At 33.9% G+C, this 23,351-nt stretch overlaps 1 pseudogene; it reads right to left on the bottom strand.

Annotated features, from left to right (window-relative positions):
- Window positions 1-300: 300 nt before the first annotated feature.
- On the bottom strand, window positions 301-9,141 carry LOC111385974 (annotated as a pseudogene).
- Between the last annotated feature and the right edge of the window lie 14,210 nt (window positions 9,142-23,351).

The raw sequence follows: 23,351 nt of genomic DNA, 5'->3' as shown, positions 1-23,351 counted from the left end.
AAAGATAATGATCTGATTAATGACAAGGACCCCTGATAGGTAGGAACGTTGTGACATTTTTTAATAACATTAATTTTTCAGAACGTGTGTTCTAATTCACACAGACAATAAACAAATAATAAAATAATCAATGGTTTACAACGTGAAAAGAAAATCTTTTGCTAATGCCTGCTGGACTAATATTAATTAATTTGAACTGTTAAAACGTTTGAACATGGAAGTTAAGAAGTAAATCATTGAGCACAACTCATTGGAAAAAGTGAAGTGAATCTCATCAAATTCAATTGGTGCTCAGACAAATTAATTGGGGCAAGTTTTGTCCCAAGGATAACGACAGTCAATCTCTTGAAATTGGCTTCAATCATAAAACCAATCTCCAACTACTTCAGCAATTGTCTGCATAAAAAAGGTTTAATTTGATGATTCAGAAATATGAAAGCACCATTGAAAATATATATATGTGTATGAAATTGGTAACAACGATTAAATTTGTTATTCAAAATCAGAGAGCGCATCCCAAACCATGTTTTCGCTTCAGTTTGGCAGTGTGTATAACAAGAATTTATATAGTATCCTCTTGATGAAGGGACACCCATTCCAGTTAATGCATTTATGAATTCCAACCTGAAGTCTGAAAACCGCATTAGTTAGTAATGACATCGTTTCAATTCAAAGCAAAACATTGATTGAAATATTTAGATAAAAAACTTATTGTACCTTGAATTTTTTGGAGCTGACTAGGGAAGCAATTCCTAATATCACTAATACAATTGCTCCACGTATTATTTGGATCTGAAAGTGGAGGAACCAAAGTGTTATTTATCTGGAAAATTTGAGGATGTCAATATAATCGAAAGCATATAATCAGATTATTGACAGCAATGTGAATAAGATCATATATAGCAATAAAAAATGTTCATGTAATTGAGATCAGATACAAACTAACCTGCCATGAATCGTAGGCAGAATTTATAATGAAAAACGGCGTTCAGATTTGTTGGACAATGTTTTGGGGGGAAAAACACTGAATAGTTTGAGTGATATCAGCACGAGACAATTTATATCACAATGCAAAAGTCATTTAATCTAGTAAAGAAAGTAGCTCTTACCAACCCGGGCTTTCCTTTTGAAGTACACAATGACGGCAAGTTCTTCGTCGCTCCCTATTTCCGAATTCAGGGATGAAAATGCAATCAGAAGATGATCAAACTGTAGGAAATTCAGTGTATGTGGATAAAACCAGGAAATTTTGTCTTTCGTCTCGTCAATTTGAATAATGCGCAATTAAAAGACTCCCAGATGAGGAGGAGGGTCACAACTGGACCGCTTAAATCCCAAGCTCTTCTTAGACAATTTAGGTCTTTTTGACAAAGCCTTTCAATTTTGCAACTATGCAAATCAACAAAATTCAAACAACCGTATATCGAATTTTCACTAGATCATTGAAAGTTTTATTTCCAACAAATAACTTTTGTTCCAATAGAATTTAAAATTCATGAACCATACGAACAATATATCATAAATTCATAAAGCATGGACTGTAAATTTAATACGAAAAATTGCATGAATTAAACATCTGAAACATAGAATTTTAACCTGAGGCCTGTGTTGTTACACACAGTTTTCTTAAAACAGATTCGCCACCTCGCTGTCCGTGCTTGAGGTTTAAAACGAGAGTTCGTTTCCCAGGATACAACGGTGAAATCAGTAGCTTCCGAGCACCGCAGAAACCACTCCGACGAACTGAATTAGTGCCTGAACTACACCACCACCAAGAGAGAACTCTATGCAAATGAATTTCAAGTGTATTCTAAACTTGAAAGCTTTTGCTTTTTTTTTTTTGTGTTGAAATGAGGAAAATGAGCCACTATTTATAGGCTAGGCTACCATTAATGGCAATGACCTTTGGAGTTCCTCATCTTTTTCCTATGTGGGACAATTCATTTTTCCCACATAAACTCCCTTTTGAGTGGCACACTTTGAGCCTCAATTTCTCATTCACCCGAGCATCAACTTTCATCTTCCAAATTGAACAACTGGGTCCCACTCAAAACTCGTGCCAAAGTCGGCCAATTTTTCCAACAATCCCCCACATGAATGAAAATTGAGAGCGACTCATGCATGTGACACATGACGACTTGTGAATGTGACACATGACGATTTGGTGATATAGTTCAACAGTTGAAACCTACATATGATAGGTAGGTGTTACCCTTTGAACCTTCGCTTGTGAAAGCTTATTTTCTTCACTAGCTGACCAGTAGACACGATGTCCTTGAACTGTTCTACCGTTTATGTAAACGATGATACACTTCACACAGGATTCTTCCTAACACATTTCAGTTCTCATTATTATGTTCGTTTTGGCCATGAACATACGCCTGGTTCTGTGAGAGTTCACAAGAATTGCGCCCCACACAATTCTCTTAGAAGCGGCCCCACTTCTCTCTCACATAGGTGATTTCTTATTACAAGTAACCCACATTACTTGGCTCGATTTTCGATGCATAAGAATCATTAAAAGCCTATTACTTATCCTTCATCTTTATGGGCATCACTGTCGCATCTCAAGAATGGACAGGAGGTAATATCCCCCACAGTGATTCTATCAAGACTTTACAATTAGGTTGTCCCTTTGAACCTAGATCTTGGGATCTTCAGTCAACTAGGTTGGGTTTTCCTTTGTATTAACTTATCCATTCAAGGGCTTAAGTCCCATTTCTCTCAATGATTTCTCCACTAACTCTCTATTTAACCCTTTGGTTAGCGGATTCGCAATGTTATCCTTTGACTTTACATAATCAATAGTGATAACTCCAGTTGAGAGTAGTTGCCTAATGGTATTATGTCTACGACGTATATGTCTAGACTTACCATTATACATGTTGTTCTGTGCCCTTTCAATTGCCGATTGACTATCACAATATATGCAAATTGTTGGCACAGACTTTGACCATCTTGGAATATCCTCTAAGAAGTTGCGTAGCCACTCAGCCTGTTCACCACTTTTATCTAGAGCTATAAACTCAGATTCCATAGTGGATCTGGCTATCACTGTTTATTTAGAAGATTTCCATGATATAGCTGCACCTGCCAAAGTGAACACAAATCCACTCGTGGACTTTGAGTCTTTTATGTCGGATATCCAATTAGCATCACTATATCCTTCAATGACCACTGGGTATCTGCTATAGTGCAGTCCAAAATTACGATTATATCTTAAGTACCTTAGTACTCTTACTATTCCTTTCCAGTGATCAGCTCCTGGATTACTCGTGTATCTACTCAGTTTACTGACTGTGTAGGCTATGTCTAGTCTAGTACAGCTCATTAAGTACATTAGACTTCCGATAACTCTCGAGTATTCTACTTGAGAGATACTTTCTCCTCGGTTTTTAGACAGATGTTAACTAGTATCTATTGGTGTTCTAGCCAAACCAGTATCATCCTTATGGAATTTTCCTAAAATTTTGTCCACATATTGTGACTGACTTAGAACAAGCCCATTTGATGTTATTGAGATTTTCACTCCAAGTATAACATCAGCTAAACCCATATCTTTCATGTCAAACCTCGAGTTTAACATATTTTTAGTGGATTCAATCATCTTATTGTCACTCAACAATAAACATGTTGTCAACGTAAAGACATAAGATGATATATCCGTCTTTAGTGTCTTTGACGTAAACACATCTGTCACGCTCGTTGATCTTAAATCCACTCTCCATCATGACACTGTCAAATTTCTCATGCCATTATTTTGGTGCTTGTTTCAAGCCATACAATGACTTCACCAATTTACACACTTTCTTTTCCTGCCCTGGAGAGGAAAACCCTTCGGGTTGTTCCATATATATTTCTTCATCTAAGTCTCCGTTCAAGAAGGCAATCTTAACATCCATTTGATGTACTTCAAGATTTCGCAAAGCAGCAATCGCAAGTATCATTCTAATGGATGTTATTCTCGTTACTGGAGAATATGTATCAAAGTAATCAAGGTCGTCCCGTTGTCTGTAACCTTTTATTACCAACCTGGCCTTATACTTTTCAATAGTTCCATCTGCTTTCATTTTTCGTTTGAAAATCCACTTGTAGCCTAGTGGTTTACTTCCTGGTGGAAGATCCACTAGCTCCCATGTATGAAGGATAGAATTTATTTCACTTTTAATGGCCTCTTTCCATTGAGGTCCTTCCGAGGAGTTCACAGCCTCTTGATAGCTTTGAGGTTCACTTTCTAGCATATAGGTCAGAAAATTCGGACCATAAGATTTTTCTGTCCTTTCCCTTTTGCTACGTCTAGGTTCAACCTCAACCTCCTCTTCTAGTTCTTGGTCCTGACTATGTTCAGTCATAGTCTCATACGTCCGTTTAGAAGAACTTGCCTCTTCTTCGGACCTGCATGGAAACACATGTTCAAAGGATGAAGCGTTTCTCGACTCCATTAACATGTTTCTGTGTATATCTTGGATTTTAGATTCATACACGAGAAATCGATAAGTAATACTGTTATGTGCATATCCAATGATTATGTAATTTACAGTTTTCGGGCATATCTTCACCTTCTTTGGTGTTGGGACAACCACTTTAGCAAGACACCCCCCACACTCATAAGTATTTATAGAAAGGCATTCTTCCTTTCCATAACTCATAAGGGGTCTTCTTCATTTTCTTTCGGGGCACCTTATTCAAAAGGTAATTTACTGATAATACAGCATCCCCCCACATGTTCTGAGGTAATCCAGAACTTACTAGCATCACATTCATCATCTCCTTTAAAGTGCGATTTTTCCTTTTAGCAACACCATTTTGTTGCGGTGAATATGGGGTGGTGGTTTCATGTATGATTCCGTGTTGTGTACAGAATTCAGCAAACGATGCTTCATACTCACCACCTCGATCGCTTCTTAGCACCTTAATTTTCTTGTTAAGTTGATTTTCAACTTCATTCTTATAGAGAACAAATTTCTCTATCGCTTCATCCTTGCTTTTTAGCAAATACACATAGCAGTATTTCGTGCTATCGTCGACAAAAGTAATGAAATACTTGTTGCCACCTCTTGTTTGTACAAATTTTAAATCACATATATCACTGTGAATTAAATCAAGTGATTCCGTATTTCATTCAATTGACTTAAATGACGATCTAATCAATTTTGCTTCAACACAAGTCTCACACTTATGTCACATGAAATGCTGGTATGCATTTCAAGTTAACTAGCCTGCGTAAATTATCATAGTTAAACAGAAGCATTCACTTTATTATTCATTTTTGGTTTAACAACCATTACATTGAGTTTAAACATTTCATCGGAAACATAACCTTTTTTGACAAACATTCCACTTTTCGACAAGATGACCTTGTCTGACTCAAACGCAATGCAAAAACCATGCTTATTCAAAAGTGACCCGAACACAAGGTTCTTGTGGATTTTCGGCACATATAGCACGTTGTTGAGAGTCAGCTCTTTTCCCGAAGTCATTTTTAGAACCGCTTTTCCTTGGCCATTGATTTCAGAAGTTGCTGAATTTCCCATGAACAACTTCTCTCCATTCTCAACTGCTTCAAAAGCAGTATATAACTCTTTATCGAAGCACACATATCTCGTAACTCCGGTGTCAATCCACCATTCTTTTGGGTTAGAACCCACTATGTTCACTTCAGAAATGACTGCTGCGAGACTCATCTCCGACACATCATGTGCCATGTAGTCAACCACATTTGCTTCTTTTTTCTTCTTTGGCAATCTGCACTCCGAAGATTTGTGGCCTACTTTGTCACAGTTGAAGCACTTCCTTTGAAATTTCTTCTTAGGAATGCCCCCTTTTGGTCCCAGCTTGATCCCTTTTCCACCGGATGGCCCAGCTTTGGTTTTGTAGTTCTTACTACCTTGACCATGTTCAACAATATTGGCCTTAGCCGCACCAGGATTGAACCACTTCTTTTCGGAACTCTTGTTGTCTTCTTCAATTCGAAGTCTAACAATCAGTTCTTCAACGTTCATTTCCTTTCGGTTGTGTTTCAAATAATTCTTGAAATCTTTCCACGTGGGAGGCAATTTTTCAATGATTACAGCTACTTGGAAAGTTTCACTCAGAATCATCCCTTTGGCATGAATTTCGTGAAGAATCACTTGGAGTTCTTGCACTTGACTGATTATAGTTTTGGAGTCCACCATCTTACAGTCTAAGAATCGGCCGACGATAAATTTCTTAGCCCCGGTATCCTCAGTCTTATATTTTTTGTCCAAAGACTCCCACAACTCCTTAGCAGTTTTCATGGTGCTATACACGTTGTACAGCGAATCTGCCAAACTGTTCATGATGTAATTCCCGCATAAGAAGTCCGAGTGTTTCCAAGCTTTAACAGCACTGATAGCTTGAACATCCACCTCACCCTCTAGGAGTTTTGGAGCACTTTCAGTCAAGAATCTTACAAGATTCAAGGTGATCAGATAGAACAGTATTTTATGCTGCCACCTCTTAAAATTCAAGCCGTTGAATTTCTCCAGCTTTTCCCCATGGTTAACTGGTACATTAACCGGAACATTAGCCACATGTTGGCTCACAACACGACTTGGCATTGGAGCCACAATTTGTGCCATAACAGAGCTAGGCCCTGCAGCCATAGCTGAACCCATAGACGAACTAGGCCCTGCACCCATAGTAAAACCCACAGCCCTGAGATTGGGTACCTCCAGGTTGGGACACATCCATGTTGGAATCTATGTTGGTGGAACCGGTTGCCGTTTCGTCTTTCGAAAGAACCAAACAACAAATTAGTTTCCACAATATAACAAATATAAGAAACTAATCCGTTTAGAGATAATCAATATAGGAAACCAAATTTTCCTTTCTGAAATCTGTTTTAAGCTTGCAGGAAATTCAGTATATGTGGATAAAATCGGGAAATTTTGTCTTTTGTCTCGTCAATTTGAATAATGCGCAATTAAAAGACTCCCAGATGAGGAGGGGGGGTCACAACCGGACCGCTTAAATTCGAAGCTCTTCTTAGACAGTTTAGGTCTTTTTGACAAAGCCTTTCAATTTTGCAACTATGCAAATCAACAAAATTCAAACAACCGTATATCGAATTTTCACCAGATCATTGAAAGTTTTATTTCCAACAAATAACTTTTGTTCCAATAGAATTTAAAACTCATGAAGCATACGAACAATATATCATAAATTCATGAAGCATGGACTGTAAATTTAATACGAAAAATTGCATGAATTAAACAACTGAAACATAGAATTTTAACCCGAGGCCTGTGTTACACAAAGTTTCCTTAAAACAGATTCACCCTCTCACCGTCCGTGCTTGAGGTTTAAAACAAGCGTCCATTTCCCAGAATACAACGATGAAACCAGTAGCTTCCGAGCACCGCAGAAACCACTCCGGCGAACTGAACTAGTGCCTGAACTACACCACCACCAAGAGAGAACTCTGTGCAAATGAATTTCAAGTGTATTCTAAACTTGAAAGTTTTTGTTTTTTTTTTTTTTTTTTTGTATTGAAATGAGGAAAATGAGCCACTATTTATAGGCTAGGCTACCATTAATGACAATGACCTTTGGAGTTCCTCATCTTTTTCCTATGTGGGACAAATTCATTTTTCCCACATAAACTCCCTTTTGAGTGGCACACTTTGAGCGTCAATTTCTCATTCATTCAAGCATCAACTTTGGCAAGTATATGATTTCGATGTACTCACAGAGAAGAACACAAATCAACTTTCATCTTCCAAATTGAACAACAGGGTCCCACTCAAAACTCGTGCTAAAGAAGGCCAATTTCTCCAACACAAACTTCTACTCAACAAGCATATAAACTATTGTATGTAGAAGAAAATTCATACATGTGTTGTGACCACGCCGTTCTAAAAGTCCTCGATATATGATGCTCTAGAAATAGTTTTCCTGTAATACAGGATAAAAGATGTTATCTTCACTTAAAATAGGTGAACATAATTCTTCTAGACATAAAATCTTGTGTAGATACAAGTCCTTGTGTGAAAGCTTACGTATTATAAAATAACCAGCATCTGAAATTCACTTTACTTTAGCGCCCTCGGAAATGAGAGCTCTATAATTATCAAAACATAAAATTGATGTCAACCCACCGGCTGAACATCCAGACAAAATGGCCTGCTAAGAATACTACAAATTACTAATGATTGATTCAATAAAAAGTAGATGAAAATTCATATGAAAAAATCATACATTTTCAGCATTCTTCATTCCTTTCTCCAGCAGAAATCCTTGCTCCTCAGAAGTAAAGTTTGGTGGCCTATAATCGAATTTGACAGAAAAATTTATCACAACAAGAGAGCCATCCACCATAGTTTCACAAAATGCCATTAAGTTATATATACATATTCACTTTGAAAGAAATGAGGAAAATAATCTTATAAATGTATCTATTGTGATAACTTACAAGATCCACTGTTTCTACATCCCCAGTGAATGATGCACCGTCACAGTATCTAACCTTAATCCTATTCCAATTATGAAAATCTGGATATTTACATGATATAATAATAATAATTAAAGACTACATTAAAGAAGATTAAAAGTCCAAGTAAAATAACAAAATCCAATCCAATCAAAAGATTAAGATATACCGGGATTAACCTGTGATTCATTGCTCAAAATCCTAGTGAAACTAAGTTGTTTAGCCATGTCATTGGAGGAACCTTGTTTTGAGTTCTTACGGGCAAGGCAACTAGTGACACTGTTGCACCATCCTCCTCCCTAAATATCCAAGACAAACATGTTTTACAATTTCTTAACAAGGTGACATAGCTGATTTACATTTCAATATGATATAAGCATTCTACATGCAAAAAAAGTATTCAATAGCTTATGACAAGAGTAATAACGTCAATATGAACCAACCAATTGTTAATTCCCACCCCAGATCCTCTATCCAGAGGGTAAATTGGTGAAGACCCATCTAAACAAACTGCAAATACACACATCAAAAGAGAATATAGTTAACATTTCTTATTAGAAATACATAAAAAACATAATATTAATTTTCAATATGGTGGCGTTTAATGTTTTACCCTCTCCTTTTGCTTTAGCATTGTGAAGGAAAGTCCTATCAACAAAAACTGCTTCAACCGTCAATAAAATCAACATGTAAAAGAGAATTCGCATCATCATTCTATACAAATATTGTCGACACAAGGATTAGAAATTACATCTCAAACAGAATAACAACAACAATAATTTTTCACAATTAATTCAGGCCATATTTTCTACGACTGGATTTTGCTTCCTGGTTTGAATTCATCTTACTTTTGTGCCTTGTTTGTTAGAAATTCACAAGTCTCATGTTCATTAAAAGTACATATCTATGCTAATAACACTCAGGTTCATGTTTATATCGATGCTAGTAACACTGAGATAAATGTTTATAACCAAATCAAAGACTTCTTGCCTCATAAATGCAAACTTTGAGAGGAATTATGAACACTCTTAGATAAAATTTGGAATTGATTCTGATTTTTAAGGTTGAGAAGGGTGAGCAGTTGGGCTGGGTTTTTAAGGTTGGAAAGAATAACTCGTTTGCTTGAAGTGAGAGAGCGAGAGCAAGCTTATGAATAGTGTGCACAAGAGGTAGCTTGTGTGCAAGAATGATGGTTGAGTGTGATATTTATAGGCAGCATGCAATATGCACACTTATTTTGTAATAAACATAAATGTTATATTTCATTGGATTTGAATTTAAAACTCAATATAAACACAAATGGGATATGTGAATAGTATTGCACTGTAAAAATCCAATATAGTTCAATAAGTCGTTGAATTTTATGGGTTATTTAACTTCGACCATTAAACCTTTTTTTGTGTAAAACATGCTTATAAGTTACTTTTAAAGACAAATTATGTGTTTCTTACAATCCACAACTAGTAATCACTTATGCACCACTCATTTATACCAATTCATAATTTTAACAACTGAAAAAGAAATTCAAACAAAGACTAAGTAGGCTTCTTGAAGTCATAAGTTAAAATAATTTTCTGAACTTCTATAAGAGGAGATATATTTTATCAATTGAATATTAAATTCGCCAATAGAAAAACAAATGTCGTTAATTGCTAATTTTTCTGGAATCCAAAGAATCCTTCATTTTTAAGAATTTAACGTACAAATAATTAATCTTTGTTCAAATTGATAATCACTTTGTTACACAGCAGATTTCCATGATTTACATCGAGCCTACATCGAGTTCTAGATCGAAGTGGATCTGGGCTTTCTCCCTTTTTATGCCACTGTCCAAATTATAATTTAACGCACTTTTTTTTTTCAAGACCTAACCAAATGGAAACATATGCAATGAATCTAACCTAAAATGTTAGGCTGCTTTGCTAGTACTCTTTTTTTGTCAACCTAACCTATGATTGAAGCTCCATGCACAATCATAAAGGAATGATTGCATGGTTTTATTAAACAATTAGTTAACCATACTCGTAATTATATTACTGAATGTTTATTTATTTATTTACTCTATAAAAATGTAACTTTAAAGCACAATCAAATGTAAGTGAAATTCCTCAAGACACTGACACTTAAAAATAATTAAAATAAAAACAATCAATATAATTTGGGAGAGTAGAGTTTGATGTAAGAAGAATTGCAAACAGAAAAACACTTAGTATCACTTGAATTATAATACCCATATCCTTTTAACTTGTTCTAACTTCACACCTCAATTAGAAATATTTGCCATGAGCCTAACATTGTTTTAACATACTTGTAAGTATTTATATATTAAATAACTGAATTATTTATTTATGACAAGAAACTCCAATAATTAAAATTGTAAAATATATATCCCAAGTAGTGTTCTAACAACTCAATTCGGGTAAGTGAGTCAATCATAGCATGTGCAACTATTATTACTATAGTTGTAATTTACGATGCAACTGATTGCTTGGAAATATACATCTTAACTTATTCCTTGAAGCCCCAATAATTTGCTTTCTTAGCTTCAATAATACAACTAGAGCAGAACTCACTATATAGTCAACTAGAAAGACTAAAAGAAGAATAAAACAAGATAAAAATAAAATTTCTTGGCAAGATGAATCTAATGATGCACATAATTTAAGAGAGAGTGTGATTGTGTCATGTTGGGTGACTCTTTTTAGTACCATTGGCTCTGAATTTTTTGGTTTACTTTTCTAATAATCAAAAGTTTCCTATTTGTATTCGATTGGCATAAACATTTTTTTTATGTCGACTTTTTATCAAAGACCATTGAAATTAATTATTTAATTGTTTATCGACTTAGATTAGTGTCTAAAAATGTGAAAATTGGGTTTTATCAAATTGAGCTAATTAATAATGTAACTGATCTATAAGATGTTTAGGTAAAAGCTCTTCAATATATTTATTTAATCCTTTGGACAAAACAGCTACATGAGATAATTAGTTTCCACCTATTTTTCAATTTTATGGGTCATTTTACCGCCATGTAACTTGTATTGCTTGAATAGGCACTCCTTAATTAATTTTATGAAATGATTGACACAAAGTTGAAACCGCCAAATGCTAGACTAAATTAAATAGACACAATCATTTGAATACAAATCACGTAGTTGTACTGTTAGTACTCAACGAGTTATTCGGGTTTTATTGTAAATTTTAGGGAAGGTATGGGCTACACTATATATTTAATTCCCTTTTTGTTTTAGTTTACGCTTTTGCATGTTATTCTCCTTGTGGATTTTGTCTTTTACATTCTTTGTTGCTTTCAAAACATTAAGTGATCAATCCTTATTATGAGGCTTGTTTTGCATTTCTCTGGCATAGCCTATCATGACAAGTGTTTGTGAATATTTTTTTTAACATGCTTGTTTTACCTTATAATTTATATTTTTATTATTCATAGATAAAACATACCAATTCCCAATTTTCTTCTTTTTTTATGCTGAATATGTAACAGTCACCCTTTGTAATTTATTAGAGAATAAAATTGCATGTACAGTGTATTACACTCGTTATGACATGCGTGTTTTTCCATGTTTGTTCACTTTACAACAAAGAATTTCCTTTGTGATCATTAGAATATATTTTTTATTTTTTTATTTTTTTAAACAGAGTCTGAAAAGATTGCATTTATTAAAAGTAATAAATAGAATAAATAAATTATGGAATTTTTTTAAAAATCTATATTGTTTAATTTTACATATCTAGTGAATTGACATTAATTCAATATATTCGTCTATTAGGCAAAGATGATGGAATGTTACTAAGAATATTATTATCAATTATGGGAGTGGCTTAAAAGAAGACTAGGCAATACCTCCAAGATTTTAAATTCTCTTGTCTAGTTATACATTATAATTGTGTTATATCTATTCTCACTCTTATCTTTCACTCTCAGGTCGGAAACAAAAGTTAAGATTGATATCATTGTTGTAATTAATACTATTTTTTATTTTCTTGCAAAATATTGCTATTGTTTTGACATGAGTTTTAAGTCTACATGGGCTTTAAGAGGAGGTTTGGATTTCCAACCTTATTTTACTATTCATTGATACTTTTTATTATTTCTTTTTATGAAAAATTGTGTGATAATTGTTCGGGCTTAGGAGACTACACTATTTATGTAATTTTAAACAGAAAACATAGCACAAAATGTAAACTGTATAAATATTCAGTATCGTTTTGTAATGGTTTACCTGGTTATTACATTAATATATTTATAGCCGCGGAGAGCGAGTACGCCTCCTGGCTTTCTGAGAAGGCGGTAACAACAGAGTAGAACCACTGCTTGTGCAAGTCTATGAAAGTTGGATGGAATTTAGAATTAACTGTTCTGTAACTCAAGCCATAATATTTACCTAAAGGTCGAGTTCTTGTATCAAATTTATTTGTCACTTTAAATGCCGTCCAGACTTCTCTTTTTATCCTGTTTAGTTAATTTAAGGTTCATTTATTCCTCCAACATAATAAAGGATAAAACAAATATGGTGAACTAAATGTGGACTTTTAAATAAGGTTGTTCAAAACAAATCCAAGATAAGCAGTAAATCAATCAATTTGAATGTGGACAAATTCATAGAGATCAGACCTTCTCTAGACAAAATATTTTCGGTGCTTAAACATTTCTTAAGTCTCAGAATGTAATGAGATGAGAAAGAATTTTGTAACTCTAGGAAGATAACTTCACATACCACAATTAATTAAAATGGCAGAATGTTGTTTCACATACCACTCAGCCTAAAAACTTACGTAAAACCGAATTTGCTGCCCAGAGTTGCAGAAATCCTGTGGTGCATCAGATTCTAGTGCATTGAGATGTGATGATCAATTTAAGATCCGGAAAAACAAAAAATACCTTCTTCAGGACGTGAAGAAGAGACAATCTCCACTGATCTCCCGATTCAAACCTTATATGGTTCAAAACTTCCCTTCCACAATTGAAAATATAAAATCTGCAGAATAAATAAAAATGACAGAATCAGCAACGAGATATGAAAATTTGGGATGAATTCGTTGTTATTTGGTGGGATTTTCTGAAACAAAATTTCCCCGACCGAAAGAGAGATAGAGAGGCGGAGAAAATATGGAGGAACTTTACTCAGGTAAGATGGAGAATTATTGAAGGAAATAAATTCTTAGGTAAAAAAGCGGGATATATGTTTTGGTAAAATATGGAGGGAAGGATTTTGAGCTTTTTTAATTTGGTGGCCTATTTAAAAATGCTATTATAAACTTCAATTTAGTTTAAAGCATTATCAACAAGACTGCTATGTTTAAATGTTATAAAATGTATAAATTGTTGTAGTGATTTATTTATTAATACTTAAGATATATGGCATGCATAAATATACTTGAAAAAGTAAGGCACAGTGTAATTATATTTCATAGCCACATGGTGCATTTTATATTTTTTATGATAACAACATTTTAAGAACCTTATCAATAAATGAGTTGGGTACGTAGCTTAATGTGTACCTGCCAAGTTCTATATCTGCATTATAAAATTTTAAATATTTTTCTTGCATTTTGTTTCCTATTAGAGATTCTAATTAAGAATTTGAGAATTCCTGTGTCTCATATGTGAGGGCACATGCACAATGATGATTTAATTATTTGATATATATTGGGTACCTGTTAAATTTCCATTTTCGCTTTAGAGGAATTCCATCAATATCACTTGTTCACAACTTTTAAGTACTTTGTACTTGGTCTAGTGCAAGGCTTGTAGGAATAGGATATTTCCATTTAGTCGATTATGCATGGAAGATAAATTTTACCTAAACAAATTATGAAAGAAAAATCAATAGCAGTGGACCTTATTTTCCACGTGAAGTTAATAAATGTGAGTTGAAATATTTTAAATAAATTTCTTTGGACCAACATAAGTTTGTTTTGATAAAAAGAAAAGACAAATTTATTATCGTTAGAGTTCTTCTGACAAGAGAGAGACCAATTAATTTGGGTGTCTAACGTATGTGCTATAAGTTGAATAATTGCATGCAAAAGGCAGAAGGCAAAAGCCATGCCCAACTTAGTACAATGTTTTGTTGAAGACCTCACATAAAGTATGAAATTCGTTCTAACGAAAAGAACAACAATATAATGTTCAATTCTTTAACAAAAAGAATTCTTCAAGAAATTGTAGAAAAATAGTAACGATGTTACTCCAAGAATCCTATTAAGGGATTGTTTGAAAACGCTTTTGATAAGTGGAGCTGTGATAAGTTTGAAGATTAGGACAAGACAAGCAATCCCATGGATCCACGATTAGCAGTACACCACCTTATAGTTCGAGAATTAAATTATTTCTTGCAAAAGGTAGCCTCAGTATGGCAATAAACTACCAAAATAATAATAATAATAATAATAATAATAAATTATCATTTATTATCTTTCAATGAAATTGTGAAACGTGCTTGCATGCTTATAACCGAGTTCCAAGTAGTGATACTTGCTTGAAATTATAAAATCGAGATTGAATTACTTGCCTTTGATTCACTTATTTTCCGCACCATCTTGTACCCGCCTAGGGTTGGCAGTGGGTCGAGCCGAACCAGCTCGGCCCTTAATGCCACGAGCTCGGCTCGTGCTCGTGGCGAGCCGAGCTCATGGGTCGTTTTCAACAAGCCGACCTTCGACTCGTGGGCTCGTCTATTTTTTTTAAATAAAGAATAGAGTTTTAAAAATAAAAAGTGCTAAAAAATAAGAAGTGTTAAAAAATACAAATAATTTAACGAAAACAAGTTTTTATTTTTATTTATTTATATCATATTGTAATTTATTTATTTTTTTAAATAAAGAATAGACTCGAACTGGTTGTTTGCAATAGCTAGAGGCAACTCAGTGGCGGTAACAAATTTCACCATTCCAGTTCAAGTCTCGTCCTCCGAATACACCCATGTGGATAGGGGTGCAGTTGTAGAACCGGTGTCTGGACTGTCAAATTGTAATTGTATTTGACCAGCTGGAAGAAGTCCATGTCCGGCTGCACATGATTTGTAGTGGCGGTTGAGATGAGTGGTACCAATTCCTTTTTGTCATGCCAATATTTGTTGGCAGTATTTACATACTGCTTTAGATTCTGCAAGGCCATCAACGACTTTTCCCATTGAAATCAACTTAAAGTGATCCCAACATTTTGCTTATTTTTTGGCCTTTCGCTTTCCCCTCGCATCTGGGATATTTAATTGTTGATCTTCATCTTCATGTTCCGCTTCAGGAACGTTAGTATCATCTAAATCAATTGGAGTGTGGCTTCGCTGATCGTGAATGTGAACATCTTCAGGTATCGGTATGTCATTTAGACTGGCAAATTCATTTGGAAATTGACTTTGCGGTGTCCTAGGCGATTCTCCATGATGTGGCAATGGCTCACATCCTGTATCGAACAAGCTCTCAACAATGAACGTTGATCCATTTCTGTGATTGTTTATGATGAAATCCTGACTAGATGAATATAAATGTAGTGAGATTGTGAGAATTGAGAATTGGATGAATTGAAATTGTAACTAATAAACTGTAAAAATTGAATTGATATTGTATATTTTGCAGCATAAGAGAGTAAAAACTCGATAATTGATATAATAAAAGAGAGTTGAGAGGGTTGTAATCTTGGAAGAGCAATTGATATGAAAAAAATCTTTGATGGAAGGGGGTATTTATAGTAAAAAAAAGAGGGGGAAAAAAATAAAAAAATTAAAGTTCAGTGACTAAACGGTCACTGAAAAGTGACCAAAACGGTCACTTTTGTGACTGTTTTGGTCACAGGCTCCACGAGCCGCTCGTGGGCTCGCCCACAAGCGACTCGTCTACATGGCGAGCCGAGCCCGACGAGGCCCGCTCGGCTCGTGCTCGGGCTCGTGAAACGCCCACGAGCCTCTTTTCTCAATTGACATCCCTATACCCGCCTCTTGGTCAGAAATTCGATCACAATGGAAGGAATTTGATAGCCACAATCCAAGAACCCAATTTAAGATGTTATCATCCAAAAATCAAGCCTTCACCCTCATTTCTTTTTGCCCCATGAATAAAACCCGAATTCTTGCATGTCTTTTTGGTTTTTTCAGAAAAATCAAATGAATAATGGAAGTTGATAGGAGTTATGGTGGTGGGGGAGGTTTACTTTCAAATTCAATTTTCAATCCCTCCTCTCCAAAATTCACTTCCATGCAAACCAGGTCAGGTCGGGTCAACTTACATGGGCCACTCGTTTTCTTCCAATATCTCCCACTCGCACATGATGGGTTTGACCTAATTCTGATATAATATCAATTATATTAATCTCAACATCTCCAAGTTCATACAGGTAAATGAATCGTGCGACCTACGAGTTAATTTAAGAGGACACAACACTATACACCTGTTAGGGATATATATAGCAGCTCTAGAAGAGGAATTATATTTCTCGCTATACCCCAGGCATATTTTGTAACACTAGTTCAAGTATTTCTAACCCCGCAATTCATTTTAGAACATGGAAAAGTTTCTCATTTATATTGTATTCACAATTGTGTCATAAAACTCAAATAATTGACACAATTATCCGGTCGGTGAATACAAGTTGAGGTGTTAGTTAAATAGTCTTCCTTTCCTACTTGAATCCCTTCATTTCAAGTCAACTACTTTCCTAGACATGTCCCATCAAATTGAATCAATCATAGTTATTGACAACATGCTAAAGTAGCAGCATTGAGATAAAATTTTGGGAAACAGTCAAAAGTCATAAGGATATATATAAGTGAGGTCAAATGTGCCTCAGAGACTCACACAATGAAGAAGCAGGGATCAATTCTTTCATTTCTTATTGGTCATTAAAGCACACGTGGTATGAAACACGTGTTACGATATTTTCTCCCTTTCTTAGTGCGTATGTCTATTCTTGTAAATTAAATACATTGTACAAATCATAGTTCAGATATTCCTCAATATATGACTTGAGTTTTCCTTATATTCATTCCCCCAAGCATTCTCAAATCGAGAACTCGATCTGCGTACTAGATAGGTTTAATGGATAGCAAAATCCATTTCGATTACTTGTTGAAATCTCATCTTGATACCTTATCAAGGCAACTGGATCATGTACACAACATGACAACTATCAAGGCGACATGATCATGTACACAATATGATCACTTTGTCTCATCTCAGCACATCTCAAAACGTCTAAGGCGATTGCTCGTGTGAGTGAGCCAATCTCAACCCGTTCGACATACTTTATATGTGCATACAAATCATTTATCTCGTAATCCCAATATTAGATTACATATGAACTCAAAATTGTTCACCTATGGGCACACAAAACTCAATCAAGAGTTTTCTGATATACTAAGTATCATATTTTAAGTAATTCTAGAGATTCCACATTACCAACAAATATATCTCTAGACATTTTCAGAGTATGATTATTACATATCATCATTTATGTGGTTATATCGTAAAGACACCTTTTTTTGCTAATCTCTCACAGGAATACCATCAAGTGTTTGGTTCCATTTTGATATTTGAGATCTTAACACATAAGATAATTGCGTAACTATCATGGATCTCATATTCTCAACCAGTATCATTAGATGCTCAATACATCTATACCAAACAATTTCTTTAGCTACCAAAATATGCATTATTGCTACCTTATGTAGCAAGAGTGCAGAAGTCTAGTAACTAATTGCGGTCGACAACTCTTATTTTTTTTTTGTCGACAATTGTATATCTATTCCAATTACAAGTTATTCCTTTGACAACGAAATAGAATAACTAACAGCAGCCCCTTCAGGTATCACAATATATTTTCTAAAGATAATATTGATATTCACTGACTAGATCCATGGCATGACCAATGTTAGGGCAAGTACATAATAGTATACTTCTATCTCCTAACTCTTAATCGTACTAGATATAGTTCTCTGGATATTTCTTTGTGCTTTTATGGAGTCTTTTGACATTTATGAAGACTTTTATGGTCACATTCCGATATAGAAGTATTAACAAGGTAACAATTCCATATGAGCATTTATAGTATAAAAAATCTTGTGATAGAGTAAGAAGATACGAATAGTCTTCTTGACACAAATCATACAATTTGCTAAACCCATGTCTTTTCTCTCAAAAAATTGAGGACAACCATTTCAAAATGGTCTCTATACACTCCTTATCATGCTTAGCCAATCCAATGTTATCAATATCAAAGTTAGAATCACAACCCATCGTCAGACCTTTTGACAAATATAGTAATTTTCGCTCATATGACAAAATTCTTGTACGAGATTTAACCCTATTAAAAACTCAAGCCATTAACATAAAATCTAAAAGTCGATTCATGCTGATATCTTTAATCATTTCTCAATTGACAATAAAAATACAGTCTCTAGGTCGATTTGGTATAACTCTAAATTTTAACATACCATCACATCTAGCATTGATGTATAGAAACGAATCCCATCGTTATAAAAAAATTTATCCAACTCAATACACTCGCATTGAGTATAACAGTTTTCAAAAATGAGCTTTATCTATCAAAAACTCTTTAGTCTTTCACTTAACTGTCAAGAGGTTGAATGTTCTCGATAAACATAATGTCTGAATAGAACTTTCACCATATCTCAAATTAGGTAGTAATTCTATACTCCATATATATACTTCCATCACTTTTCTCAAAATTCATCTTTTTTATTTTTTTTTAACCAAGAATCATTAGCATTAAATAGCTCTTAGATCCAACTCGGAACCAAGAATCATTAAATTAGATAGTTCTTGGATGGCTCCCACTCAGAACCAAAAATCATTGATATTAAATGGTTCTTAGCTCCCACTCGAAACCAAGTATCATTGAAATTAGAAAGTTCTTAGATAGCTCCCACTTAGATAAATAGGTCCAACTCAGAAACAAATTACTCCCACTTGAATAAGAAGTTTGGATAATCTCTTATATATTCAAAATCAATTCATCAATACATATAATATTAATTTCAACGATCTTCTCCAATCTTTTCTCTATTACTGGAAAACGTGTCAAATGTCACATCTTGTGACTTGATATCCATCCAAAAATTTCACTTAAGTACCTTTTTGGACTACATGTATGTCATTGAAACACATCTTGTTCTTAACTGACTCATGTTCCATACTCATTATCGAGAACATATATAGTCAATTAAAAGTCTAAGATAACCCACCTTCGATTATTAACGTGTCCAAAACTTATATATTCTGAAGTTACCAACATTGAGAGAACTCAATTAACTGATACGTTGTAGTTAGGCAACGCTCTTTCCAAAAGCAAATACGTAAGTTGTACTATATATCTTGAACCTCATCAGTCATCATGTTCAGCAATATTTCATTCTTTCAATCCAATACACCATATAATTATTGGATATTAAAGAATAGTCAATCCAATAAGAGTTCCTCTCATTACATAGATCATTGATATCTCGTGATAGAGATTCACGTTCTCAAACAATTCTTAAAAGCTTCACTTCCATAATCTGATTTTCTACTCGACTTCATAAAAGTCTAAATCAATATAATGTCTTCAACTTAAGAAAATCGATCTCACAATTGAAGTGCGTGAATCCATCTATAAATGTAAAGAAAAGTAAAGTCCATCTCTAACTCTCTCAATCACGGCCCACAAAGAAATTCGGATTGATTTATTTTATGGAAGTTAAGCTCTTACAGCTTTGAATAGTTTTCTCAATTCAAAACCTCAATGAAGAACAATAATTGAGATCAAATTTAGTGGAGTCTTTGATACTAACTCAATATCAAGTAGGAGGCCAGTTTCTCCACTTTGCAACACTAAGTTGCAATATCAATCATATATACCTCCACTCCATCTTCATTATTTGTACATATCTATTTCGTATCAAGTGAAATACTCGACAACAGACTAATATACTTCTTGATCTCATATGGAGTGGGTTTCCAACCCTTGAATCCATTAACTACACAAGATAAGATCCAATTTATATAGTGTTGATACGTAAACAACATTAAGACGAATATATTCAAGTGCAATATCCTTTAGCTTAACCACTTTCGAGCTAAGAGATTCAAACCATATATTTGAAGCACTTGAACCTTTATAACATTGATCCTCTTCCAAAATCACTTTCATTCACTTACTATTTGAAGTTCTTCTTGGTCCCTTTACCAGTCTCCCACATTCATCCTGCATTTGTTCTAGCTCATTCAATGCTTAAGATTCAAAGTCTTATGCAAGCTAGAACATTGCTACATAGCATGTCCTGGAGACTTAGCAACATCAAGTCGCACGTCTTTTAACTCACATAGCATGTAGTATCAATAAAAAAATTGACACTTCTATTTGTAAGTCACAATAACTTTCAAAATTCCATATATTAAGAAGAGACTAGTTTGAATTTACTACTCATCTAAAATCAATGTGACCAAAGAAAATGTTAACACTATGCTAACCACCAACTAAGTCACATTCGAGAAAAAGATTATTTATAACAGAACTTAACAATTTTAAATGATCGAGTACTAAAATCCACATTTTTTCGTACTCGACAAAGTTCTTATCTTTATTCTCTAGAGTAGTATGACCTATATAAGGTCTTCTATTACGTGATTGATGTTCTCTAGAGCATCATGTCCTTCTAGTACATTTAAAATCTTAACATGCCAAATGTTATTGCATTTAGCTTATCACATTTATTAAGGTTAACTACTATAGATTTTGATGCCATGATCTATCAGATTTTTTTGAGGCATTTTATTCTCAATCAATGCCCATTTATGCACATATTTAATCTTAAATTAAATCAAATTAACATTTACGATAGTTCAACGTTAGGCACAGAGTCGAAAGTTCACAATGTTCCCAATCATCGTCCGCAATCCTATTGTTTCACTATCATAAACTTAATTTGATAATGCGAAATTCCATGGGTTCTATGTGAGAATTGCATTAATTCTTCCAACTTCAAAACCCCCACTCAGTTGGTGAATCAGATAGTTATTGGTGAGATTTTCTCTAAATCTTCCAATCATCGAACTGTCATTCAACTGACAATCAATAGGTCATAATAAGAATCTCACTAATTCAACTGACCTTAACATTTATAACAATACACGAGTTAATGGATATCATGCATTTTCATAAATATGCACATTTATCTAATAATGTAATTTCATAATGTGCACTTATGACATATATCATGATTGTCAACTACGCTTTAATATCTATTGCAACAAAATCCCAACAAATGGAAAGTGACATCACAATTATCATATTCTGCTTATCACCAAAAATATCCCAAAAAATATTCACGTATTCCACTAGGTTATGTTTTAGATCCATTTATTATTATTATTATTTAATTATAGTAAGCACATAACTTTTTAACAAGTTCCATAACCCTTCTTTCTCTAGCATTCCCTCTAAGGATGCTATAAGTGTGCATAGATCCAATAATATATAATCAAACACAAAATTCGAAACAAGTTACAATGAATCACATAACCTAATAAAGACCTACACAACTCATGAACATATATAAAATGTGGTATTTTGAGTATTTTTCATTTAAAAAAAATGAAACACTTAAAAAAAAATAACTCCACTAGACAAATACCACTCAACAAATATTCTTGACTTTTATAAAAAATTTCAGAATTTAATTGAGTCCAAAAAATATTTTTGATCATCTGAAAATTAATTTTAATTGCACACAAAAATCAAGAATATTTGAAGGACCGATTTGTAATTTTTAGAATTGAAGTCGAGTGTCGCATGCATCCTCATATGCATGACCAATTTATAATCTTTTAAATTGAATATCAAATAATCAACTTCCGAAAGAAAATGATTTTGGGACCAATATACAACTTTTCAAATTGGTATTGGAATAAACAACATCCAAAAATAGTTTTGGGACCAACATGCAAATTTTCAAATTGCATTTGAAAAAATTCAAAAGTGTAGTGACTAATATGCAATTTCTCAAATTGCATTTGGAATAATCAACATTAAAAAAAGTTGGGGACCAACATGCAAATTTTCAAACTGCATTTGAAAACATTCAAAAGTGTGGGGACTAACATGCAATTTTTCTAATTGCATTTGGAAATATTTAAAAGAATGGGAACTGACATGAAATTTCTCAAATTGCATCTACAATAATTGAGGGACTAACATGCAATTTTCAAAATTCGAATCCCACTTCCCCGGCAACAGTTTCTGCAAATTTCTTTTCTTTTTTTTAATCGAGTACTGTTCATCATCCTTAAAAGATGCACAGATTTTTCAGATTTCTGTCAAAAATTCGGAAGGCCATAACTTCTTCAATTTAAGGCCAAAATTTATGTTCTTTATATCATTGGAAATATCTCAAGAAGATCTATCCAACCATATAAAATGGGCAGTGAGAAACTTAACGTACAAGAAATTATCATGCGATGAAATTTCGGTTTCTCAACTAGGGTTAGATTTTTCTCCCAAAATACAAATCAAAATGAAGTGAAATTTTCCAGATATGTTCTCCATAATTTCATGAACATACAGTATAAATTTCATGAATTAATATGAAGCACATGAAAAGTTGCCATTAAGGACATTTAAGCTTTAAAAGAAAAATCGAAATTCATGCATTTATTCTATGATATTTTCAGCATGTGTTTAAGTAAGAAAACAACATACTTAGGCTCTGAAACCAATGTGAAACATGCTTGTATGCTTATAACTGAGTTCCAAGTAGTGATACTTACTTGAAATCGCAGAATCGAGGTTGAATTACTTGCCTTTGATTTACTTGTTTTTCACACCATCTTGTACCTGTCTCTTGGTCAGAAATTCGATCACAATGGAAGGAATTTAATAGCCACAATCCAA

This window comes from Olea europaea, unplaced genomic scaffold, assembly GCF_002742605.1.
Source record: "Olea europaea var. sylvestris unplaced genomic scaffold, O_europaea_v1 scaffold336, whole genome shotgun sequence".
Taxonomy (NCBI): domain Eukaryota; kingdom Viridiplantae; phylum Streptophyta; class Magnoliopsida; order Lamiales; family Oleaceae; genus Olea; species Olea europaea.
Note: the sequence above shows the minus strand (reverse complement) of the source record. Positions and strands in the feature narration are given on the sequence as shown.